The sequence below is a fragment of the Mesoplodon bidens genome, assembly GCF_964165515.1.
Source record: "Mesoplodon bidens genome assembly, chromosome: 1".
Taxonomy (NCBI): Eukaryota; Metazoa; Chordata; class Mammalia; order Artiodactyla; family Ziphiidae; genus Mesoplodon; species Mesoplodon bidens.
The window spans coordinates 40,484,599-40,497,514 of record NC_138176.1 but is presented as its reverse complement, the minus strand read 5'-3'; positions in this window follow the sequence as shown (position 1 = coordinate 40,497,514).

The following is a 12,916-nucleotide window of genomic DNA, read 5'->3' as shown; positions in this document are numbered from 1 at the left end:
ATAAAATTAAAGAAACTCAGCCGCTGTAATGAGAAACGTAAATGAGTAGGAAGAATCTGCTCCCCTGCCCCCCTCCATCCCTATTACATTTTTTCATAATAAATAGTAGCTAATAAACATCTGTTCCTTTTAAGGGTCCAAGGGATCTTGTTTGCAAACATGAACAACCATCGCTTTGTTCTCTCGGGAGAAAACAAAACACTATCAATCAAAGCAGAGCTACATACCCAGATCTGCTGCGGCAGTTGCTTGTTCAAAGCCACATGTCACTGCTCCTTCAAGCCCGCGTGCCAGGACGTTTCTGAATCCTCGGCCCCTGTTCTTCTGAGCACGGCTGTAGGTTAACGCTTGGAGGCTGAATGCTCTAACCGATGAAGCCAAGGCTCGCCAACTTAACTGCTTTACGTGCTGATTCACGCACAGGGCAGGACGCACCCCAGCTGAGCCTGCTTATGAGCTGAAGCCCTGCACCATCTTTGGAAGGTCACACCTGGAGCTCATCTCGCCATTTTGCACCTGGCACCACAGCCCAGGAAGGATCATTCATTACCTCACACTGACCTGCTTCTCCCATTTGATTTGGAAAATATGAAATTTTTCCTCGACCACATCAACTACACACCACTCAGAGGAGGCTTTGCAGGACAAATCAGCACAGAGAGGTAAGTTAGGACCTTGTTGGATAAATGAGTTCAGCTTGGGCAAGGGGATGACCTCTCTTTCCTAGGAATGTTGTAACCAGACGGAGAAAATTGATTACACGTAGTCACCCTGGTAATTTGTGGAAGCATTTACTAGGACAGTGTTTACATTTTCCCTGGTGTCCTTCCCAGGCTAAACCAAACATGAGTTTCCTGCAATAGTGCCTCAGTTTTCATCACATGGTTACTAGGATCCTTAGAGAAAATGTTGTTCACTCTTCTAACCCTTTGGGGCCCAGATTAGCAGGTATCAAAGGCAGGGAAAATAAATCAAAGATTTCTGATGTTTGATCAGATCTTTGAAGTCCATGTCATTGCACCCACGTCACATGCAGGAAGCACAGGAACTTAGAATTCCTAAAGGAAACCAGTGCTGCTTTCGTTATTGGTCGGTCCCTTGAACTAGCAGCTATGGGGCAAAAACTTGCTCCCCAGCCTAAGGCCAAGTCCTTGGTTTTCTTCAGGCTGTAGCTGAGTCCACCCCAGGATTCACACGGAAGTACAAGGCAGGTGCAAGGCACGGGGAAGGAGTACAGAGAGTGCTACAGGGAGGGGCATTTGGTCAGAAATGAATTGCAGGCAGGCAGGAAATAGACGTGCAGCTGTGTGGGAATCTAGCGTTAGGGATTTACTGCAAGAGTTCCCTCTTTTTCCCACTGACTGCAGCTGCAGAGTTGCCAGCTCAGGTTTATTAGCTACTAACTGGGCTCCAAGGCTCTGGGGCCTCCTTTGCCTGAAGTTGCTTCTACCCTGGGGGCCTGTAAGCTCCAGCAAAGGCAGTGCAAATCCATCTGTGCATAGAACACAGCCTGTAAACTGAATGTGTAATAATAATAATGGTGATATTGTAACAATAGCAGCAGCTACTATGTTGAATGCTTACTGTCTGCCAGCAAATGAGCCAAATGTTTTACATATGCTCTGTAGCAAGCACCGCTAGTTCTTGCACAAAATCTGTATTCCTCTCTTCTTCCTCACCTCCCCTGAAGTCAGGAATAGCCATGGAACCGAAGTCTGGCCAATGGAAAGTGGGCAGAAGTGATATGCACCAATTCCATTCTTTGCCTATAAAACCTTCCCCATGTGCGATCTTCCAGGCTCCAGGCACAGATTTGGAGGGAGATAACCACAGTGACTTTGGAGGTTATGGAAAGGAGAAATTGAAAAGCCTCCATCAGCCTGAATGACCACCTAGAGAGAGCTGCTGACTTTTGTAAGAGCAGACATACCTCATTTTATTGTGCTTCACTTCATTGTGCTTTGCAGATGTTGCATTTTTTACATATTGAAGGTTTGTGTGGACTGTGCAAGGAGCAAGACTATGGTGCCATTTTCCCAACAGAATTTGTTCACTTTCTGTCTCTGTGTCACACTTTGGTAATTCTCGCGATATTTCAGACTTTTTCATTATGATCATATTTGTTATGGTGATCTATGATCAGTGATCTTTGATGTTACTATTGCAAAGAGATCACAATTCGCTAAAGGCTCAGATGATGGTTAGCATTTTTTAGCCATGAAGTTTTTTGGGGTTTTTTTTGCGGTATGTGGGCCTCTCACTGTTGTGGCCTCTCCCGCTGCGGAGCACAGGCTCTCGACGCGCAGGCTCAGTGGCCATGGCTCACGGGCCCAGCCGCTCCGCGGCATGTGGGATCTTCCCGGACCGGGACACGAACCCATGTCCCCTGCATCGGCAGGCGGACTCTCAACAACTGTGCCACCAGGGAAGCCCCCATAAAGTATTTTTTAATTAAGGTGTACACATAGTTCTTGAGACATAATGCTGTTGCACACTTTAACAGACTACAGTATAGTGTAAACATAAATTTTATATGCACTAGCAAACCAAAAATTTCATGTGGCTTGCTTTATTGTGGTATTTGCTTTATTATAGTGGTCTAGAACTGAACACACAACATCTCTGAGGTATGCTTGTACTTTTAAATTATGAGGAAAAGAATTGGATGCCAACCTTAAAAATATGTTTTTCAAAATTCTTTTAGAGATATGTAGGCAAAACAGTTTAAAGACCACTTGTCGGGCTTCCCTGGTGGTGCAGTGGTTAAGAGTCCACCTGCCAATGCAGGGGACACGGGTTCGAGCCCTGGTCCGGGAGGATCTCACACATCCTGGAGCAGCTGGGCCCTTGCACCACAGCTGCTGAGCCTGCACTCTGGAGCCCACGAGCCACAGCTACTGAGTCCACACGCCACAACTGCTGAAGCCTGTGTGCCTGGAGCCCCTGCTCCACAGCAGGAGAGGCCACTGCAATGAGAAGCCCATCGACACAACTAGAGAGAGCCCGTGTGCAGTGGCGAAGACCCAATGCAGACAAAAATAGATAAATAAATAAATTTAGAAAAAATTTTAAAAATAAAGACCACTTGTCTACAGAGAAAAGACTAGACTCTGTAACCAGGTATTCAAACTCACCCCGGCCCACGTCCTTTCCTTTGTCTTTGACATTTCTCCTGGTCTGTCTCCCACTCTGGGCACATGGGTCTCTTTATGGTTCCTAAATGTACCTGTCCTATCTCACCTCTTCTCAAACTTTTACCCTCACTCAGAACACTTTCCCAACTACTCCCCACTTAATTGAGTCACACTTTGCTGAGGCAGTGTGAAAACATGGCTGCAAGTCCTTTGACAAGTCATCTGTGGAAAAGTGGGGATCTACGTCATCTCCCCTTGAATCTGGGTGGACTAGTGACTGCTTGTGTCTGACAAGAGACTGAAGAAGTGAAGCCATGTGACTTCTGAGGCCAGGTCACAAAAAGTCGTGCAGGATCCATGTTTCCTAGAACACTCACTCTTGGAACTGTTAAAAAAACAAAATTCAACTGAGTACATTGTAAAGATCCTACTGGCTTCCTTCAACGGTTCATGAATCAGGCAGCATTCCATCTAGCAGACAGAAAGGAGCTCCAAGGAGCTGTACAAAGTGAAAGACTTGTAGGCAGAAGGGAGCAGGAACAAGGAAATTATATTGCCAGGTTACTCTCCTTTAGGGGACTGTTGGCATCTATCAGGCAGAGTACCTAACTAGTGATGATCAGGTAATTTCTGACTAACTGCTTTAAGATTCCATTTCTGGGAAAGCCAAAACTGTAAGTTAACTCGGTTCAGTGACATGGGGTTTAGCATAAGTGACTCCATTTTGGGCCTGTTGTCTGGCTTTTGATGGAACCCTGATTCACTATGTAAGAGGTCTGGAAATCCTGAAACTGGGGAGACCCTGGGTAGATGCTTCAGTCACAGTTTCAACTGAACTCCTTCCAGCCATCCCCACAAAGGTACCAGATACGCAAGTGAATCAGTCTTAGACTCCAAACTAGTCCATCCACCAGCTGAATACTGTGGAGTGAACTCCATCAATGCCACATGGAACAGAAGTATCACCCAGCCACGCTCTCCCCAAGTTCCTGGCCCACAGAACCATCAACCATAATAAAACAGTTGTCATTTTAAGTGACTATGTTTGGAATTATTTGTTATGTAGCAAACATAACTGGAATGCCCTCCTTCAGGGCGCAAGACAGGCTCCATGTTTTTCAAGAAGCTTTCTCTGACCATTCTACCCACTTAAATTTCTGAGTTGTCTGCTCCACTCTATCTCTTTGGAGCACCTTATGTAGTAATGAATGGATTTGTTAATTAATAAGAACAGTACCTATGTAACATGGATCATATCTGTAACTGTAAGGTGGAGGGGCACGGGCTAGAGGAGGGGGTGTTCCCTACCTGGTTTTGTTCTTTCTGGGCATCAGAATCTTGACTGTAATGGTCAGCTAGTATTTATCCAACCCAGCATTTATTCATATATTTATTAAGTGCCTACTATTTACCAGGCAATCTTTTAGACCCTGATGATAGAGTAGTAAACACAGCAAGTCCTTCTTGTCCTGATGTTTCCATTCTCAATGCAGAAAGCCAAACAAAAAATAAAATTAAATAAAATTTATTAGGTTATAAGTGCTAATAAGAATAAAGCACATTAAGAGGTGAGAGAAGGTTGTTTTATATAGTATAAACTGAAGGGTTCTCTCTAATAAGGTGATATTTCAATAGACACCTGAAGGAAATGGGAAGAAAGTAGAAGTCATGCTTACTTATGCCTGGGGGAAAAGTATGCTAGGAAAAAGGAAGCAGCAAACATAAAGATCCCCAGACAAGAGTGTGCTTGACGAGATGAAGGAAGAAAAGATGGCCAGGGTGACTTGAGCAGAGAGACCAAGAGAGGGAGCAGTTGGAAATATGGTCAAGCTGTGGGGTGTGGAGGTCAGGAAGGGCCTTGGGGATCAAGGTAAGGACTTGAGATTTTGCTCTGAATTAGAAAGTCATTAGAGATTTTTGAGCAGAGCAATGGCATGACCTGGGCTTTAGAAAGCTTACTCTAGTATCTATCACCTGGATTCTATGCAAAAGCACACACAAAGCACAAGTTTTAGAAGCACACTGATTTGGAGGCTTAGACTAGAAAGCTAGACGTGAAGATGATGTGAAGTGGTCATAACATGGATGTGTTTTGAAGGCAGAGCCAGAAGGATCTCCTGGTGGGGTTAGATGGATAAGAGAGACAATAGGAGTCAAGAATGATTCCAAAGTCTTCTAGAACTGGTAGAGTGGAGTTGACCTCTGCTGAGATGGGGAAGAGTGTGAGAGAAGTAGGTTTGGTTAAAGAGAGTCAAGCATTGGGTATCTCTGCAAAATAATTCTGGAGGGATTCTTTAGCTCAAGACCTTATGAAAATGACTTGCGGAGACTGGTCGGAAGTGATTTAATAGCTGCAAAGATAATGATAGACAAAAATCTATCCCAGAGGGTGATAGGTTTTTAAGTGGTACAAAGTGGGCACTTTTGATAGTTATGAATTGGTTTTGCCATGAATTAGAAAGAGTCAGGCAAAAGCAATTTTTAAGGAATTTACTGCAAGAAAAATGTTATTTAAATAATAGTACAAGTGATAAATAGTTACAGGGAAAAATCATGTCAGCTATCAAATAATAGATGAACTTCGGGAATTACTGGTGTATAATATATCCAATTAATTTAAGTATCTTTAAAGGTCAGTCTCTGAAAAGAGAGGCCTTAACCATCGAGTCTTTTCTGATCCGTCCAAATTGTTATTCATTTACAGTTTGCTAATTGTCTTCTGTGATTCAACCACCACATTTTTTTTTCACGTGAGATTAGTTCAGGGGTGGTGTGTTCTATATCAAAGGCCAAAAATAGCATTTGTAGATTATTCTCTTTCAGTGATCATATATAATTACTCAAAGTTTACTCTAATTGCTGTTCTTGTAGTTTGATTGATTTCTGGAAAAGAATATGCTTTCCTTCATAAGTCCTACATTAAGCCCTTGCCCTCAAACCCCAGCAAGTGGGCCCCCCTGAGTCTGCAGGAGGCTTCTGCAACACCAGTGATCTTCAGTGCTTCAGCTCACAGTGTTTCCTGGGAAGAATCCCTTCCTGCTTAGGGTAGAAACTGGAAAGAAGTCATCCCATGAACCCCAGGATATGACCCTTGGTACTGCACCCCCTGAATACATGTAAGCCCTTTACATTCAGTCCTCAAAACCGCCCCGTGAAGTAGCTACCATTAATCTACCATATTCACAAGTAACCCCCAAGGCTCAAGTAGCAGCACATCCAAAGTCATGTGGCTGGTAAGTGACACAACTCATTTTCTGACCCCTAGTTTTTCACTGTTCATTGGAGACAACAAGCACTTTTCTGGGTCACTTCATCATAATTTCACCTCCTCTCCAACTTCCCTCACCCCACACCCAGGACAACTTGGGGGAAGTTCAGTGATTACTATTTTAGCTAATGATAAACTTTTGCCTTGCTGAATGAAGTGTGCAAACTGAGAGGAATTTGGAGAGAGAATACAGAAGAGAAACCTGTGCCAATGGTTGCAAGAGGAGGTTTGAGGGGAGAGAGAGAAGCCAGGGGAGAGAACTTGAGGAGGAGTGAGGGGTTTCTTTTTAATTTTTAAAGTTTATTTATTTTTTATACAGCAGGTTCTTATTAGTTACCTATTTTATACACATTAGTGTATATATGTCAATCCCAATCGAGTGAGGGGTTTCTAATGGGGGTATCTGTTTTGTCTTTGTGGAGCATTGGTACAATTTCTTCCCGAAATGTTTGGTAGAATTCACCAGTGAACTCCACTGGGCCTCCAATTTTGTTTTTCTTCACGTCTAATTTTTTTTTTTTTTGTGGTATGCGGGCCTCTCACTGTTGTGGCCTCTCCTGTTGCGGAGCACAGGCTCTGGACGCGCAGGCTCAGCAGCCATGGCTCACGGGCCCAGCCGCTCCGCGGCACGTGGGATCTTCCCGGACCGGGGCACGAACCCATGTCCCCTGCATCGGCAGGTGGACTCTCAACTGCTGTGCCACCAGGGAAGCCCCATGTCTAATTTTAATAGGGTGTGATATAGCCCTATCTCTTCAAGGCCCCTGTTACTGGTAATGCTGCTTCTCCACCTGGAGGCCAGCTACTTAGGTACGTTCAGTTTGTGAAAATTAATCTGTGTATATTTTTCTGTATGTATGTAATACTTTGGTAAATTTTCTAAAAATAGTTTCCCTCTTTCAATTTTTTTTAAAAGTATCTCGGATTCAAACTGACTTAAATAATAAGGACATTATTAACTCACATAAAAACTCCAAGGATGGGCCTCCCTGGTGGCGCAGTGGTTGAGAGTCCGCCTGCCGATGCAGGGGATACGGGTTCGTGCCCCGGTCTGGGAGGATCCCATATGCCGCGGAGCGGCTGGGCCCGTGAGCCATGGCCGCTGGGCCTGCGCATCCGGAGCCTGTGCTCCGCAACGGGAGAGGCCACAACAGTGAGAGGCCCGCATACCGCAAAAAGAAAAAAAAAAAAAAAAAACTCCAAGGAGGGCAGCCCCAGAATTGGTTACTGCAGCGTCCAGTAGTATCGTTAAGGACCCCGTTCCTCAATGACATTATGTCAGTTTTGTCCTCAGAACTGCAAAAGTTCTGGGCATTATACCTAGACACAACCTTGCCAAGAGGAAGGGAGTATTTTCCATCCTTGGGTCCCTTTTTAAGAGTAAGAAAAATTTCCCAAAAGTAGGTCTGGTAATTTCTTATAAAATCAAACACACATCTACCCTGACCCAGCAATCCTATACCTAGCTATTTACCCATGAGAAATGGAAACATATATACATACAGCCATACCTTGGAGATACTGGAGGTTTAGTTCCAGACCATTAAAGCAAGTCACATGAATTTCCCAATGCTTATAAAAGTTATGTTTACACTATACTGTAGTCTATTAAGTGTGCAATAATAGTATTATTTCTAAAAACTGTATACACCTTGATTTAAAAATACTTTAGCTATAAAATGCTAACCATCATCTGAACCTTCAGCGAGTCTCTAACCTTTTTGCTGGTGGAGGGTCTGAAATATTTAAAGAATTACCAAAATGTGACAGAGAGGCACGAAGTGAGCAAAAGCTGTTGGAAAAATGGCGCCAATGCTTGCTCCATGCAGGGTTGCCACAGACCTTTAATTTGTAGAAAAGCAATATCTGTGAAGCACAATAAAGCGAGTACAATAAAATGAGATATGCCTGTATATACATGCACATGTGTACACACACACAGAAAACACATACAAGAATGTTCTTGCCTGCCTTGACTCATAATATCCAAATTTTGGAAACAGTCTAGATATCAATCTATAGAAGAGTGGATAAACAAACTGTGGTATATTTATTCAATGGAATACTACTCACTAATAAAAGGAATAGATTATCAATACACATGACAACATGAATGAATCTAAAAACATTACGCAAAGTGAAATAAGCCATACACAAAGAATGCATACATAGTACGTGGTGGGAAAAAAAAAAATCAATGGTAGAAAAAGGGTACATAGAGGAGTTTGCCTCTGGGAGTGGTAGGGTGAAAGGCCAGCCAGGATTGACTGAGAAGGGACATAAAGGAACTTTCTGGGAAGATAGTAATGTTCTAGGTCACAATAGGTTACATAGGTCCATGCATTTGTCAAATCAGTGAATATTCACTTAAGATTTTTGTATTTCTTCATCTATAAATTTTACCTCAAAAAAAAAACTGAACAAATTTTGAATTTTAGTTAATGATATGAATGCCAAAGCATTTAGGCAGAAGTGAACTGATATTTGCAATTTACTTTGAAATGAATTTTTAAAAATAAGAGTAACTGATAGATAAAAAGATAGACAAATGGGTTGATATGTGAAATGGCAAGTTAAAAAAATTACAGTGTAGACTGGGTGGTGCCTCTAGAGGTTCTCAACGTGAAATTCTCAATTTAGTGTACACAACTTTTTTCATGATAAAACGTTAGCAGGAAAAGGGTTTGTATAAAAAGGGTCTCAAGGCCAAATAAATTTAGAAAATATTAGTTTAATGAAATTTAAGTAGGTTTCTTTAAGGGGAAGATTTATTAGAGCCTTAAATATACTGATATGAATGCTGGATTTATATACACGCTTGCACGCATGTGTTTGTGTGTGTGTGTGTATTCCCTAACTTAGATTCCCCCCACATAAAAACCAAACTGAAAGGGAAGAGAGAACTGTGAAACAGAGAGCGCTGTGCTCTCCATTCCCCAACATTCCCCTGCCTTCCAGGGACCAGCACCAAGTGACTCTTGTCCCCTGGGCTTCAGCCTGGATTTCACTAGCTCATTTCCCTTCAGTCCTGGGCATATAAGACAAGCTGCTCTAAATCAGAACAGAAACCAGCAGGTCTTTCTGGTGACCTTGGCTGCCTTTCCTGCTCTGACTTCCTTTTAGCAGTAGGAAGGTTGCCATCCATTCCTCATCATTTTTGTCAAATGAGAAGACCTGGATTTGGGCCCCCTTCATTCTCAAGAAGAAAATGGATTTCCTAGGGCCTGAGCAAATGCACCGTTGTTACTGATTTTAATTGGTGATTAAGCCCTGAACATCTTGAGAAATTAATCCGGTTTCGATAGCCCAGATCTACAGGAAGCCAAATTGTCACAGCTCTCCATACTCACCATGTGTTAAAGTGACATTTCTGCTACCCTCCAGTCTAATTTTGGTGACTTTTTGTTTGAATTCACACTTGTGTGAATGTTAATAGCACGGGAGGGTTGCATGTGCTGAACACACTGACATTTTCTCTCCTGAAGGAAGAAACATATAGCTTTTGCTGTGTGTTGTGTGCCATTGGTGCAGAGGATTGTTCAAGAAGAGGGAACAAGACCTTCTGGCTCTGTTCCCAGGTTCAGTTCCTGTGCCAGGAGCCCCAGGGGAAAGCTCATCAGGCAGCCGTTTGGCCCCGAGGGCTCTGAGTGTCCGCTGCAAGCTGAGCAGGCAGGGAGATAAGCTCTGTGGAGTCATCTGGTGCCAGCTCACGAGCTCAGGAATGCGCTCCAGAATCGGGCCAGCGATGCTTCCAGAGCACACATGCGCCAGCAGCACTAACTGGACACGATTCCTCTCAAACTGTTTACGTTTACAAGTTCATCCCTGGAGCCTGTGGAGAAATGGAGCTGGCAAACGCCTGCAGCTTCATCTGCCCGCCTCTGGTAGAGAGCCTGCAAGGCTCATTGAAGCAGTTGTCATGTTGCCTGTGGTAAAAAGGAAGTCTGTGCTGCAAACACTGTATCCTCACTTCATACCCCTGCTAGGGGTCCTGGTCGGAGCCTAAAACCAGCCAGGGGTCAAAAGTCTCCCTTGGCCAATAAGGCTCATAATGAACACACTTGCCATAAGCCTGTGGCCTCTTAAAATTCAGAGCCAAAAACGAAAAGCAAAAAAGAGAAAAAACCCAACAAAACAAACAAAACCCCTCAAAGCCAATGATTTCAGAGACGACGTCAAAACAAACATTCATTTGAAGTCAGATCACGCTTTTTCCAAAATGATTTTTTTTTTCCTGAACCATCCTAAAATATCAGGGAGTATTGCTACACATCCCAGTGGGAAACCCGATACGTGCCTTTCCATGGTCACAGGCTCTTCATTAAAAAGAGAATGCATAAAAGACAGACAACTTTGACCAAAACCTCCTTTTCCCCTCGCCTCTCATGCTGATAAATACTATTAGCAGAAAGCAATTCAAACAATACCGGTTCCTCCACATGACAACACAGAGCTGGCTTGGTGAGCAGATACCAAGTGTCAACAGATCAGGGTAGCCATGCATGTTCCTGCTGCCCTGGCTCATCACTGAAGAAGACTGTGTCATGCTATCTCATGAGTCAACCAATTCTCTAGCAACCATTGTGCATGCACATCAGATGTTCAGAATGTAGACCAAGTATCTTACCAAAGGTAATAAGGTGAAATAGTTTCGGACTACTAAGAAGTATACTCACTCAGAAGTTCAAATAAAGGCTGAGTCTGTGCTTGGTTTTTATCCAGTTTCTCTCCGTTGGGGCCAGTCTTTTCATTGACTGGGACTTCTTTCTTGGCTCCACAGGGGTCTTCTTTTCATCTCTCTCACTTTCCTCTCTAGAATGACAGTGGTTGTTTACTGAGCACTTAACTTGTATGCATGCCTCATCACTGCCCCACAGTACACCAGAACATAAGTAAAATCATCCCTATTTTACAAGTGAGGAAACTGAGGCTCAGAGAAAACTGGCCAAGGCACACATTGTCAATAAGCAGCAGAGCTGGGATTTGAACACATCTGGGTCCCCAATCCATGCCCCTGTCGATACACCATATCTTCTCCTGGAGTTTCTCTTTTCCCCCTAGACAACTATTCTCACTCCTCATAAAACAATGGAGCCATTCATTCATTGACCCTTTCAACTGTCAAGCGTTTATGGAGTACCTAGTGCAAAAGATAAACAGAAAGGAGTGCTTAATTTACTTCCTAAAGAGAAGGCACTTCCTTTGAACCTGTTATTTTCCTCTACATATACTCCCCAAAGCTTTCTGGTTCCCACAAGCATGTACCTACACAATCCACTATGGTCTTCAGAGTCCATACTTTTCACAGTTGCACAGTTTTCATCCCAAAACGGCAGAAAGGTAGATGGTCACATTGTTGAAGGTTTCTAGTTGAGAAAGTATGAACTAGAGCAGCTTGTTAGGATCTGGATGTCTCTAGGTTAGATTACTCTAACGATGACCTAAGTGATTCCTATCCTTTCAGGAACTACCCTGGGTTTGTATTTGAATGTGCCTTACTAAGTCTCTTCAAGCACTAGTGCATCCTAGACGAAATTCACGAGAGAGGGGTTGGACAAAACTCTAGTTGGGAAATAAAGGTAAGTGTAATATCCTGGTTGAAGTTCTTGCTAGAAATAACATGGATTGGAATATCTAAAAGGATAAAAGAAAACAACGCTTGCTATTTCCTACTCACACTGGAAGAATGCTTTGTGTCACCAAGTTAAAATATTTAGAACTTATTTTAGCCAAAGCTAAAAACAGTACTCATCAAAAGAAATAAGCAATTGACTAAACAAATAGAAAATACTGTACAAATGTAACAAATAGAATAGAGTTACAAATGTGGTAGGTATAAATTCAAGTATATATCTATTATAGTTTCAACGTCAAAGGTCTAAATACACCCATTAAGAGACAGAGATTTTCAAAATAGATTAAAAACAAGATGCGAATACTAATCAAAAGAAAGCTCGAGTAGTTAGCTTAATTTCAGACAAAGCAGACTTCACGACAAGGAAGATTATCAGGAATAGAGAGAGAGATGACAGAGACATAATAAAGGCATCAGTTCTCTAAGAAAACAAAACAATCCTAATGTGTATGCACCTAACAAGAGAACAACAAAGTACATGTGGTTCTGGGCCACCACGGGGCTGGGAGGGGACTCTGGACTGGCACCCTCTTGGGCGTCAGTCTTTCCTTCTCCTCACCTGAAATGCCACTACTGCTCCCTGTGGTCACGCCCTACACATCCTCTGACACAGAAACCGTGACGCTTGATGTTGCATAGGCCTCTGGATCTGGACTCCCTTTTTTTTTTTTTTTTGCTAAACTTTGAAAAAATGGACTCTATTTCACTGATCTCTGCCTTATAATCTCCAGTAAACTTTCCCTGAGAATTCTCAAGAGACCCTCAAATCTGTACACTCACCAACCATGGTATGTTAATGGAAAAATTGCTCTTATAAGGAAGTACTACTCCCATGGACCAAATGTTACACATATGCTATTGTGATTAGTAAACCACAAA